This window comes from Rhinolophus hipposideros (genome assembly GCF_964194185.1).
Source record: "Rhinolophus hipposideros genome assembly, chromosome: 12".
Lineage (NCBI taxonomy): Eukaryota > Metazoa > Chordata > Mammalia > Chiroptera > Rhinolophidae > Rhinolophus > Rhinolophus hipposideros.
Window position 1 is genome coordinate 34,131,173 of NC_138058.1, and position 14,136 is coordinate 34,145,308.

Genomic DNA, 14,136 nt, shown 5'->3' on the forward strand with positions numbered 1-14,136 from the left:
TGAACACACAATGGGATTTATAGACGATGTAATACAGAATTATACACCTGAAATCTATGTATATTTACTAACATATGTCACCCCAATAAATCTAATTAATTAAAAAAAAAAAGGAAAACTGAGTCAAAAATCTCAGAGATATTTGTTCACCCATAATCATAGTAGCAATTCACAGCTAAAAAGTGGAAGTATCCCAAGTGTCCATCAACAGATGAATGAATAAATAAAATGTGGTATATACACACAATGGAATAGTATTTAGCCTTAAAAAGGAAGGAAATTCTGACATGCTTAAATATAGATGGACCTCGAGGTTCATATTATGCTATTAATATGAACTTAGCATATAAACACTATGTTAAGTGAAATAAGACGGTAACAAAAAGACAAATGCATGTGATGCATGATCCTAAATTAGCGCCTGGATCCAAAACAGTTTAAAATGAAATAATTGGGGGAATTTAAATTGTATTTCAGATGTATTGCCTATGTATTGGATAAATTGTATTGCCTATGTATTGGATAATATTGTGTCAATGTTAAAGTTTCTGAGCATTGAATTTTGGTTACCAAGGAAAGCGTTCTTTGGAGAGGGTCATGCAGGGTGTCATGCGGGGTCTCAGCTCCCGCTCCCCACAGTATATGGTGAGGCCAAAAAGGAACACCCACGGAGCCATAGATAGGGTAGTCATACCACTATAGTCTCCTTGGCAGCTGGGTTGGAGACACAGGAAGCAGGAGCCACACAATCCGCAACCTGCCATACGCTTCTCTGCTAGTAAACCAACCCTTTGCTAACTGCAATCTGCCATTCGCTTCTCTGCCAACCAACCAACAACCAACCCCCTAGCGTAGCCATGGCAGTTATATTAGTGGCTAATGGCTAAGTGGTTACAGCGGATGGCCAACTAGTCACAGCTGATGGCCATCTACTACTCGAGCCAGCTTTCCACGTGAGGCCAAGAACCTGGAAACTGCTCTCTGGGACTCTGTGCCCACACTGCACCACTACGGGGTCTCACTTCACAATCTACGCAACAAGCATCTTCCACGAGGGGCCCTTTGTGAGGAACCTAGCTCACGAGAAAAAGTTGCAATCAAGTTCAAATAATGTCCCAGGAAGTGTCCTTCAATGTCCACCTACTTTCTGGGCACAGCCAGGGTTTCTCAGGGCACCGTGCTGGAACAATAGTGGCTCACAGGCAAGATGCTTACAGATTCTCCACAGCGGCAGGTGGAGACACAGGAAGCAAACACCCACCAGTTCCACGACATGGTGGTATGTTCCCACAGTCCACAGTCATTCACCACAGCTGTGCGTTGGCCTCACAACGTGTGCCCTCTCTGCAGGGCGAGGGCTCCGAGTCCTCCCCAACCTGGGCGTGAGGGACGACCTTGACCTCACCCTCATCTCCCATGGAGGACTCAGCAAGCCTTTCCTCCTGGGACCCCAAGTCACACATCTGGGCCGCCGCAGCAAGCTCTTCCCAGCCCACACGACCACAATGACCTTCACTTTCTCCAGCCTATGCTGGTTGGAGAACCGTCCTCATCATCCCCCCCCCCCCGGGCTCCAGCCCTCCGGCAGCTGCACGGCTTTTCCTATGCTGGCCAGAGAACCGTCCACGTCCTCCCAGCCCTCCACGGGGCTCCAACTCTTGAGAACAGTGGCCACCAGGTACCACACTGTGTGGGGGTCACTGGTCCTCCTGCCCAGAGTCAGACACCATTCCTACCTGGCCGGAATCCTGCTTGCTGCACCAGGTGTCCGAGTGGCTGGGGGCCTCGGTGTAAAGTGTCCACAACTCCAGGAGCCCATAGCAGCACCAGACCACCAAAAGGAAGACGACACTTGCTTTGACCAACAGGGTGGCGTGCCATCCTGAGGCTTGAGAGGACCACCAATTCACCGAGGGGTCACGTTTCTCGCAAGCAGATAGCGTTTCCTGCTCCTGGCGCTGCTTCTCACGGGCTTCCTCAGACTGTCCAAACGCACAAACTGCTCCACCGCCCTTCCAGAGCTTTGGCCGGCACCATACCCTGCTCGCTGCACCTCGTGTCATGCGGGTTCTCAGGTCCCGCTCCCCCACAAGAACGCAGGGCATGGTGAGGCCAAAAAGTAACACCAACGGAGCCAAGATAGGGGAGTCATATCACTATATCCTCGCTGGCGGCTGGGTTGGAGACACAGGAAGCAGGAGCCACACAATCCGCAACCTGCCATCCACTTTGCTGCCAACCAACCAACCAACCAACCAACCCCTTACTAACTGCAATCCGCCATCCACTTCTCTGCCAATTAACCACCAACCAACCCCCTAGCGTACCCACGGCAGTCATATTAGTGGCTAATGGCTAACCAGTAACAGCTGACGGCCAACTAGCCACAGCTGACGGCCATCAACTACCCGAAACAGCACCTTTCCACATGAGGCCGAGAGCCTGGAAACTGCTCTCTGGGACTCTGTCCTTACAGAGATACATGCTGAAATATTTATAGGTAGTGTCATGATGTCCACAATTAACTCAATTAGTTCAAAGGAAAAAATACAGATAAAACAAGTGGTGCAAAATGTTGACAACTGGTAACGCTAGGTAAAGAGTATCTGAGGACACCTTGTATTACTGCAACTCCTCTGTAAGTGTGAAATTATTTCAAAATTAAAATTTGGGCGGAAAAATTGAGTCAAAACATTTTCAGCCTCAAAGTGTGGGTTCCGGTCCTTTATAACCATCCATTACTAGGGTTTGTCAAAGACTCAAAAATAGCCAAAGTAAAACCAATGAATCACTGAAGTAGTAATTGATTAAAAAAAAATTATTGTGCACACACCAAAAAGACAATTTGCAAACCAGGAGCACTCAAAGTATGGAATGAGGCTCAGGTATACTGTTACAAAGCAGCTTATACAGTGAGAAAGTAGCCCTCTTTTCACAGTAATTGGTAATTAAGCTAAATTAATGATTCAACTGGTTTTATCTGCTAAGGGAAACTTCAAGGCTAGTTTCCATTGGCTTTTGATTTTAACAGGCAGGTAAAATTACATGACACATTTATTGAGCATCTCCTATGTTCCAAATCTGCTCCACTTTTACACTGGAGAGACTACAAAAATGAATAAGACACTAGCACAGGAGACCAGTGTGAATTCTTCATCGGGTAAATATAGGTGCCCTGGGTGCATGGAAGTGCCTAATTCTCCCTCGGGGAGTGTGGTGCTCGTGTAGTTCTTTTTTCAAAGAGGCTTGAAGAGTGCGTAGGACTTTTTGCTTTAATAAAGAAAAGGGGACACCGGACAGAAGGAGCAACAGGTGCTCAGGCACAGAAGCCTGGAAAAGTACATTGCACTAAGGGGGCTATAAAGGAGTGAGGTAGGGACAACAGGAGGTGGAGCTGCAAGGGGGCAACTTGCCCCACCATGAAAAGCCTTGTTTGCCTGCTGAGGAGTTTTGGCTTTGTTCTGTAGACAACAGGAAACCGCTGAGGTGAACTAAATGGAGAAACACCATTGGACTTGTGTTTTAGAAAAATCATTCTTATGATCATCTGAATAATGGACAGGAGTGGGACAAAAACTGGAAGAAGGCAGATTTTTTTCAAGGTGGAAAAGAGGTGACAGATAGGAGGTATGTGAAAGTGGAATCGGTGAGTGGACCAGAAACGGGTGTAGTAGGAGAACTGTTTTTCAGAGACTGAGACTTTCAACTTGGTTAGTCAACATCACCCGGAGAGACTAGAATGAAAAGAGGCTGAAGATCAGCATTTAAGGGGTGGGTAGAAAAGATGGAGACTGAAAAGGAGCAACTAAGGAAGGAGAAAGAAAATGAAGAAGGCATTTCATCATGGAAGCCAAGGTTCATGATGGAGGGAGCAGTCAGTCAGCAGTGTTAGATATGGAAAAGTGCAAACAGGATAATAAAGAAATTGTTCTTCAGATTTGACAACAGGGCCCTTTGCAGAGAGCAGTTTCAGTGACCAATGGGGGTCAGAAGTCAAGTCACAGTAGACAAAGGAATGAATGCGAGGTGAGAAGGTGGAAACCGTGCTTTAAAAATGTTTGACAGGAAGAGTCAGAGAAATGGACAGTAGCTAGATGGTGACATGGGGTGAAGGGAGATTGTGCCTTTTCCCTTTAAATGTTTTCATGTGCTGATGGGGACTGGTTGCAGAAAAGAGGGACAGGTGGTAGAGCAAAGCCCCAGAAGCAATGGGAGGAGATGAGGCCAAAGAGCTGAGGATCACTGGGATAGGAAGACCCGAGCAGAAAGGATAAGCACAGATGTTTTATACCAAGCTTGGTTTTGGTTCGTTTGACTTGGGGGAGGAGGGAGAGGAGATAAGTGAGCTGACAACTTGGACAACTTTAGGTGGCATCTCACCTGCAGCAAAGTGAGGGTGATGACACTGACAGGCTTTGGGAAAAGCTGTTCTAAGTATGTCTTTTTTCCCATAATCAATCTGCACTGGGGTAAGCCCAAACCGTTTTCACCTTTTCTAAACACAACTCCACCATACTTAATGTCTAGGGAAAGGCGTGGAAAAGTATATATCCAGGACTATTAGCAATGCACTAGAGAATCAAGATTCTGATTCAAGTTTCACATCCCAACAGATCTGAGAGCCGCTAAGATTCTGCTTTTGAGGAAGTCACTATTCTAATTTATTTTTATAATTCTGATGCTGATGCCTCACTTTGATTTAATTCCATTAACATTTATTGAGCTACCAAAATGCACATCTGCTCCAAGTACACTGTAGCTTGTAGCACACCATGTGCAGTCGTGTGCTCTCAAGCTCTGTTACCTTCACTGACCTGCTGGCCTTGAGAATGGAGTACTTCCTCTTCTTTACCCCGATGCCGGAGCTGCACCTGACACACAGTAGGCACCAGGAAATGTTTGTTTGGATAACTGAATAAAAAACAGAATATTTCTGAAACCTGTATGTTCCAATGTATGAATAGGATGTAAAATCAATTTAATAGGCATCCACCATCATTTTATCTTAATGAAAGAGAATAGAGTTTAAATTATCAGAGTGCTTACATATTTGGTAAAAGTAAATATTGTTTCTTAAATCACTGTGTATGTATGTGTGGTATGTTATGGTTACATTAAGATTTTTTGTTTTCTAAGTTTGAAAGCCACTGCTGTAGCAAACACAAAGAGAAGTACAATCGCTTATAACTAACTGTTGATTAGTTTTGCACATAGTAGAATCCCCAGTGCCTGGCACACAGCAGATCTTAGTAAATATCCGTTAAATGAACTGATTATAGGAATAAAAGAAGACATTGGTTGAAGGGACATGAAAGGTGAGGACTGGGCTTTGAAGGATGGATGGAATTTTAACAGGTAGAGATGGGACCAAAGAAAAGCCATTAGCAAAGATATGAAAGTCAGGGAAGTAACTTGGGTTGGAGGGAGGGGTGTAGGATGGGACAAAGTAGAACTGGCAATAAGATTATAATGAGGACATTTGGAGGAGGGTGGAAAGCCAGTGTGAAGAGTCTTTTTACCCCAACAGCAAGAGAAATGTGGGCTTTGTTGTGCCACCCATAGCAGAGTCAGACCATGCTGGCAGGCTCTGAAGCCCAGTGCTTGGACCCAAGTCTTGACTCTGCCATTTATTTAGTAACGTTAGGCAAATTCCCTAACCTCTTTGTACTTCATCATTTGTAAAATGGGGATAGTGTTACCACCTGTCTGTATTAGGACTAGATTCAACTGCTAGTAACGAAGTGGCAATAACAAAAGGCTACACCAGGTAGCCCTTTATTTTCCTCTCATGTAAAAATGGGCAACCCATGGCAAGTATGAAAGGTATACAATCATTAGGGACCTGGGCTTATGTCAACATTCCTCAACCGATGGTTTCCACATCAGGGTTCAAGACATGCTCCACAACAGTTCAAGCCAACACACGCTCATTCGAACTAGCAGGAAGAAAAAGGGGCGAAAGAAGAGTATATCCTGAACCTGTAAGCCATCCCAACACTTCTCCTTAGACCTCATGGGCCCTGCAGCAAGGAAGGCTGGGAAGTGTAGTCCTTATTCTAGTCAGCCATGTGCCTAGTCAACATTTGGGAATTCTGTTACTAAGAAAGAAGGGGAGAATAGATATTGGGGAACAGCTACCTGTGTCTGTCACCCAGCCTCATCAGTAGTGAGCAGTTAAAGGAATTAATACAACGAAAGCTCTTTTAGAATGGTCCACTCCTAAATTGACACATCTAGCCTAGATTTCCCAGCCAAGACAAAGGCTACTCCTAGAGCTAATGCTTGTTGCCTGTCAAAGAAGTCCTGCGTCGTCGTGCAGGAATGTTATCCTTGCCAACTCAGTCAATGATTAGGAGCACCCCATGGGTGTCCTGGGCACAAATGCAGCAGTGATTCAGAGTACAGCAACTGGGGCTGTCCCTCAGTATGCATCCTGGCCAGGAGATCTGAGAGGCGTATCTCCCCCCACTTTTACATAGCTTCTCTAATAGGAGACAGATTAGGCTTCTGTAGCAAAACACTCTCTGGATCCCACCCCAGTCCCCCCAAAGTAGTTTAAATCAATTGAAAGCTTATTTCTATCTCACGAGTGGTTCAAAACCAGTAGAAGTGTGATGTGTTGGGTTCTCAGACTGTATCTGCCATTTCTGAGATCTACTCTCATCTGATTTGTGAAAGATGGCTCACAACCATGTCCATATTCTTACTTGGAGGGAGAGGAAAGGATAACAGGAGGACTCAAAAGTCCTATACTCACCTCAATGGCAGGAACTTAGTCACATGTGCCCACACAAAATATGGGGCAGGAGTTGTTACTAAAGGCAAAAGAGTGGAATGGATATTTGGGGAGTAACTTACAAGCTCTGGCTCACTGCCACTTCCCTGAACTTGCTCCTCCTCCTATTTCCCTCCTGCTTCCCTCTCTAGACCTGTGGGCATCACTAGCTATAGTCATCCAAGGCCAGGACGTGCTGCTTATCTGTGACTCTGCCCACCTTCGTCTCCAGATCTCCAAATTGCACAGCTTAAGGCGGCTCCGAGTCTGCACTTCACGTAGTGCAGAAGGCAGCCTTGCCCATCCTTCAGGGGTGACTGGATAGCCTGTCAAGTCAATCGCCTATGTATTTCTTGAGTCATTTTTCTTCTTCCCACCTGATCCTGTTTTGCTCTGGGTCTTCATCTTTTATTGCTCAGATCTTTACAATAGCTTTCTTCGTGGTCTCCCTGTCCCCGCTAATCTCTTTCCCTCCAATCCATCCTCCACTGCCTCCATAGCGATCTTTTAACAAAATCATTATAGAAATGCTCTGCTTCACATTCTTCAGTGAGTCCGCACATCCACCAAGTTAGCAAGGCTCACTCAAGGGCTGGCCTGGCCTGCTTTTCCTGCCCCTCATCTTGAGTTGCCCCATCACCTGCACCCTGTACTCTCCTTTGCCCTTTCAGGCCTCTGCTTAGCGGACTCTTTCCACTGTCTCGCCTCCTTCACCAAGACTTTGCACTAATATTTTTTCCTCTGCAAAATTTTCCTTGATGTCTCCTTCACTTCTTGGACAGTTATACTCCTTTCTGCCAGTACATTATGTCATAGCATTATATCATATCATACATTTTAATAGCTCTGAAATCCGAGGACGTCTGCAATTGGCAGTGGCTCACGACTGCTATTGACCTCTGTTGAAGTAAAGTCCCCTCAGAGAGAATTGATTTTTGCTTCCCCTAGTCAGCTGAGGCAGTATTGTTGTGGGCAGCCTCTAAAATGACCCTCAATAATCCCTGCTTCTTGGTATTCATGTCCCTGTGTATCCCCTCCCCTTGAGTATGCACTGGAAGTAGTGACTCACTTCTGATGAACAGCATATAGCAAAAATGACAGGATGTCACTTCCTAGATTAGGTTACTAAAAGCCTGTCCATCATATTGTTTATTGTCTTTCTCCCTCTCTCTCTCAGAACTCAGTCTAGAGGGAAGCAAGCAAATTTACACATTCGTGAAGTTTTGAAATCATAGAGTAAATTCCAGATAGTGGAATTGCTAGGTCAAAAGGCACATACACTTAAAAAAAATGTTTTTATTGGGGTGACAATGGTTACTAAAATTATATAGATTTCAAATGTACAATTCTGTAATACATCATCTATATATCACATTGTGTGTTCACCACCCAGAGTCAGTTCTCCTTCCATCACCATATATTTGACCCTGTTTAACCTCTTCTACCACTCCTTCTCCCCTCTTTCCCTCTGTTAACCACTGTACTGTTGTCTGTGTCTATGAGTTTTTGTTTCTTTATTTGTTTGTCTTCTTCCTTTGTTGCTTTCAGTTTTATATCCCACATATCAGTGAAGTCATATGGTTCTCGACTTTTTCTGACTTACTTCGCTTAGCATAATCATTTCAAGATCCATCCATGTTGTCTGAAATGGCACTATTTCATCTTTTCTTATGGCAGAGTAGTATTCCATTGTGTATATATACCACATCTTCTTTATCCAATCATCTATTGAAGGACACTTTGGTTGTTTTCATGACTTGGCCACTGTAAATAAAGCTGCAATGAACATCGGAGCACATATCTTTATTTATCTTTAACGGATAAATGTTTTCATATTTTGGGGGGTATTTACCCACGAGAGGGATTGCTGGGTCATATGGTAATTCTATTCTTAATTTTTTGAGGAACCTCCACACTGCCTTCCATAGCGGCTGCACCGATCTGCATTCCCACCAACAGTGTATGAGGGTTCCTTTTTCACCACAGCCTCTCCAACACTTGTTACTATTCGTCTTGTTGATGATAGCCATTCTATCGGGTGTGAGGTGATATCTCATTGTTTTTATTGGCATTTCTCCGATTAGTGATGTTGAGCATCTTTTCATATATCTATTGGCCATCTATATGTCCTCTTTGGAGAAATGTCTATTCAGGTCCTCTGCCCATTTTTTAATTGGATTGTTTGTTTGTTTTTGTTGTTGAGTTGTATGAGTTCTTATATATTTTGGATATTAACCCCTTATCAGAGGAGTTGTTTGCAAATATCTTCTCCCATTTAGTTGGTTATATCCTCTTTATTTTGTTGGTTTCTTTTGCTGTGCAGAAGCTGTTTAGTTTGATATAGTCCCATTCATTTATTTTAGCTTTTACTTCCCTTGCCTTTGAGGTCAAATTCATCAAATCCTCTTTGAACTCAAGGTCCATAAGTTTAGTACCTATGTTTTCTTCTATGCAGTTTATTGTTTCATGTCTTTGATCCATTTAAAGTTAATTGTGGTACACAGTGACAGATAGCAATCTAGTTTCACTCTTTTGCACGTGGCTATCCAATTCTCCCAGGACTATTTATTGAAAAGGCTTTCTTTTCTTTGTTGTATGTTTTTGGCTCCTTTGTTGAAAATTATCTGTCCATATTTATGTGGGTTTATTTCTGGGTTTTCAATTCTATTGCATTGGTCTGCATGTCTGTTTTTCTGCCAATACCATGATGTTTTTATTGTTGTTGCGCTGTAGTACAAGCTAAAGTCAGGGAGTGTGATACCTCTAGCATTGTTTCTTTTTCTTAGGATTGCTTTTGCTATTCGGGATCTTTTGTGGTTCCATACAAATCTGATGATTTTTTTTGTTCTATGTCTTTAAAAAATGCCACTGGGATTTTGATAGGGATTGCATTAAATCTGTATATTGCTTTGGGTAATATGGCCACTTTATGTTGATTTTTCCAATCCATGAACACAGAATGTCTTTCCATTTCTTTGTGTCTTATTCAATTTCTTTTAAAAAAGCCTTATAGTTTTCAGTGTATATAGGTCCTTCGCACCCTTGGTTAAGTTTATTCCTAGGTATTTTATTCTTTTTGTTACAATTGCAAAAGGACTTTTTAACATTTCTTTTCTGAGATTTTATTGTTACTATATAGGAATACAATGGATTTTCGTACATTGATTTTGTAGCTGGCAACATTACTGTATCATTTATTATTTCTAATAGCTTTGTGGTGGAGTCTTTAGGGTTTTCTATATATGGCATCATGTCATCTGCAAAAAGTGACAATTTAACTTCTTCATTCCCAATTCAGATACCTTTTATTTCTTGCCTGCACATACACTTTTAATTTTGACAAAAACTTCCAAATTATCTTCCAAAAATATTTGCCAACTTATATATCTATCTATGCTTTCTTCTGCCCTCTACTTTTTTATCTGCATCGTTCATCATTCTAATATTTGACAATTTGATGGATAAAAAATTACATATTACTGTTTTGATTTTAATTTCTTTAATTATGAAGTTAGAATGAGCATTTAAAAAATTTTGGGCCACTATTTTTCTGCCTATACTACATATTATCTTTGCGCATTTTAAAACTGAATAATTCGTATTTTTTGTATTCTTATTGGTGAAATAATCTTATGCATATGAATGTTCTTAATAATTTCTTTATAAAGTAAAGAAATCATCCTTTGTCCTAAGTGTTAAAAAAAAAAAAAAAGGCTTTCTCAGCACAATACTCACTGAAATCAATATGCGAGACCCTGGGATACTTGGCCCTGTGTCTTGCGCAGATTGAGCAAATACATAAATAAGGGGAGCATAATGGGAATCGGGTTTCTCACTATTGGCAAGGGGAGTCATGGAGCCAGTAAAGCTAGAAGAAACCTTACTGGATCATAATTGAGGTATTGATGGAGTTCATGATCTTTAATAAGGATAAATAGCTATAGGCCCACAGTTTTTGTTTGTTTGGGTTTTTTTTGACATTTTTCCTTTCAAAAGGTAGGGTATAATCTCCTTGACTGCCTGTGAATATGGGCTGGACTTAGTGCCTACATGACTTCCAGAGCAAGGTCATAAAAAGGATACAGCATTCACCTTGTTGTCATTGACCTTGGAACCCAGTCACCAATGTATGAGGAATCCTGAGTCACAAGGACAGGCCATGTGTAGGTGTTCCAGTGACAGCTCCTGAGTGGCAGCCAGCAGCAGTTGCCCCATATATGAGTGAACACACCTTTGGATGATTCTGGCCCCAGCATCCGAGTCTTCCAGCCTCAAGGACCCAAACGTGATGGAGCAGAGACGAGCCATACCCACTGTGCCTAATTTGAATTCCTAGCCCACGTAACCCACAAGAAATAATACAGAATTATTATTTAAGTCACTAAGTTTGAGAGTAATTTGTTATGCAGCAATAGATAATACACATATATGTCTGCATGCATGAGTATTATGTGTTCATACATACATGCATTTCCTACCTCTGCCCACCGAGTCTAGAAACAATGATAACCCAGGAGCAATAAGCACACCTAGTATGCTGGTCTTGTTGTCAGAACACCAGGCTCTCCTAAAGAAATAGCTGATTCCAGGGCGGGGGCAGAAAAAATACAAGATGAGCTTGGAATATCTTGTATAGGAAGTAAGGACATGCTGAAGGAATACTAGAGATGTGTCTAAAGGACACAAAAGCCAACTGAAATGGGCCCCCACTAGCCGTATCTGAGAACATTTGAGCATCCAAATAAATAATGATTGTAAATGATTATAACCCATTGCATGAAATAGGAATCTAAGAGTTCGTACTGACATATTAAATTAATGAAGAATCAAATTGGGACAATTGGCAATTTTGAATGAGGCCTGGGGATTACATGGCAATAGTGGATCAATGTTAATTGATGGTTGACCCGTGGTTATGTGGGAGAATGTCCCAGTTTTTAGGAAATATGTGTGAAGTACTAAGGATGAATGACATAACGTGTTTGCATCTTACTCACAAATGCTTAAAAAACATGAATATGTATGTATATATGGAGAGTGAAAATAATAAACCACATGTGGTAAACTGTTAGCTGGGGAATCTGAGTAAAGGCACACAGTTTTGTACTACTCTTGCAACTTTTCTGTAAATTTGAGATTATTTCAGTATAAAATGGTTTTTTAAAAACAGGCCTTCTCAGTTTATTGTTGGTGCTTGATGTTGTTAATTTTTGCTAAACAGATGTTTTTAAAAAATAGTCCAATTTAGCAAGGCTTTCCCTCTTAGCTTTTGGGTAGTGTGTCCTGTTTGGGGGTAGTCATTTGAGAAAGTCCCTGGGTCAACAGCTTATTAAAGAGGAAAAGTGGCAAGTTTCACCCCACTTCTGCAAGAGAAACAACAATGGGCATTGAGAAAGACTTGCACAATTTTTCACTGGATCCATAGCTTAGGAGATGGAAACAGAGTCTTACAGCTTTCCTGCTCACTGATTACGTTCAGTTGAACATACTCTCCGGCGAGCACCTCAAATTCAACAGAACTGAAACCCAGATAATCTTTTTTGTTTGTTTGTTTGTTTTCAGTTTCCAAAGGCTTTATTGGTAAATATGCTTTAGAAAAGATCGACCCTACTGCTTCCAGTCAGTGGAATGAATAGCTGTATCCAGGGACACATCCAGGCGGTGTTGAAGGAGACTAATGCTCTGTGTCCACCTCTTATTCATAGATCCAGTCAAAAGCACAAGACTTGTAGTCAACTAATTCTTCGGGCTTAAACCATAGGCAGATTTCTCTCTCAGCACTTTTTACTGAATCACTACCGTGAATGATGTTCCTGCCAACTTGAATGCAGAAGTCCCCACGAATGGTGCCCGTCTTAGAATCAGCTGGATTGGTCTCCCCAAGCATTATTCTCCCTGTCTTCACCACATTCAGCCCCTCCCACACCATGGCCACGACAGGCCCTGAGTTCATGTACTTCACCAGCCCCGGGTAGAATGGCCGGTCTTTGAGATCAATGTAGTGCTACTTCAGGAGTTCCTCGGAGGCCCGAAGAAACTTCATGGCCACAAGGCGGAAGCCCTTCTGCTCGAAGCGCTTGATGATGTCACCCGCCGTCCGGCTTGATGGCGATGAAGGTGTGCTCCGTGTTGGCCATGGTCCGAGGAGCTGGCGGGCGGGCGGTGGCTGCGCTGCGGGACGGGAGCCGAGACCTGCCTAAAACCCAGATAATCTTTTCCCTCAAATTAATCACCTCTCTGGACTTTCCTATTTCTTTTTTTTAAAAATTTTTTTTTATTGGGGAATATTGGGGAACAGTTTGTCTCTCCAGGGCCCATCAGTTCCAAGTTGTTGTCCTTCAATCCAGTTGTGGAGGGCACAGCTCACTGGCCCATGCGGGAATCGAACCGGCAACCCTGTTGTCCAGAGCTCATGCTCCAACCAACTGAGCCATCTGGCCGCCCCCTGGACTTTCCTATTTCTGATAGTCTCTCACGTATCCAAACTCAGGGGTCATCCTTGCATCCTCCTTTCGTTCCTTCCACATCTAACCGGAAATTGACATTCTTTACTCTTTCATCATAGTCTCCTTGTGTTCTATCACCTCCCGATTCCAGATCCTCATCTCTCAAATCTGAATTTTCACTATAGCCATTTCCATTTACCTTCTGGTTGCTACTCTTTTTTTTTTTTTTTTTCCTTTTTCCCTTCTCCTCCCCTCACCCCCTACCCCCATCAACTTGAAGTCAAGCCATTGTTCTCAATCCAGCTGTAGAGGGCACGGCTCACTGGCCCATGTGGGAATCAAACCGGCAAACTCGGTGTTATGAGCACTGTGCTCCAACCACCTGAGCCACCGGGCCACCCCTGGTTGCTACTCTTCAATAACCTAATCCTGGAGGAAAGTTCTCATGGATCCTGACCTACCAGTATTGCCTTAAATTGTTTGTTATATATAGTGTTCCTTAAAAATACGTAGAAATATGAAACTGGATATCAACTTATTATCCATCCAGCTCCCATTCAAGTCTAAAACTAACACAAATTTACAAATCAAATATAAACAAAAGTGTAAAACCAATAAAATTCACATTACCATATAGTACCAGACGCTGTTCTGTTGATTGTTCTCCCCCCACAGCTGCGGCACTGAGAGCATTCTGCAATTCCTTGTGCCTGCAGAATCATGGGCACTGACGGCCAATTTTCCAGTTTTCTTCTCTTGGAACTTCTATAAAGCCTCGGTTAGGATAGTCAGTCACCAGGAAATTGACATTGACTTTGACATAGATGCATCGTGTATATATGAATTCCTTCTCTACTCTTTTCTCCTCAGCTTGTGACAAAGAACTTGCTTCCATAAATACCGATGCAGATATGG

At 42.7% G+C, this 14,136-nt stretch overlaps 1 pseudogene across 1 annotated transcript; it reads right to left on the bottom strand.

The window, feature by feature from the left end:
* Positions 1-12,423: 12,423 nt before the first annotated feature.
* LOC308505548 (nucleoside diphosphate kinase B-like) lies at positions 12,424-13,291 on the bottom strand (annotated as a pseudogene). Its single transcript has one exon. The product of its transcript is annotated as a nucleoside diphosphate kinase B-like (transcript).
* Between the last annotated feature and the right edge of the window lie 845 nt (positions 13,292-14,136).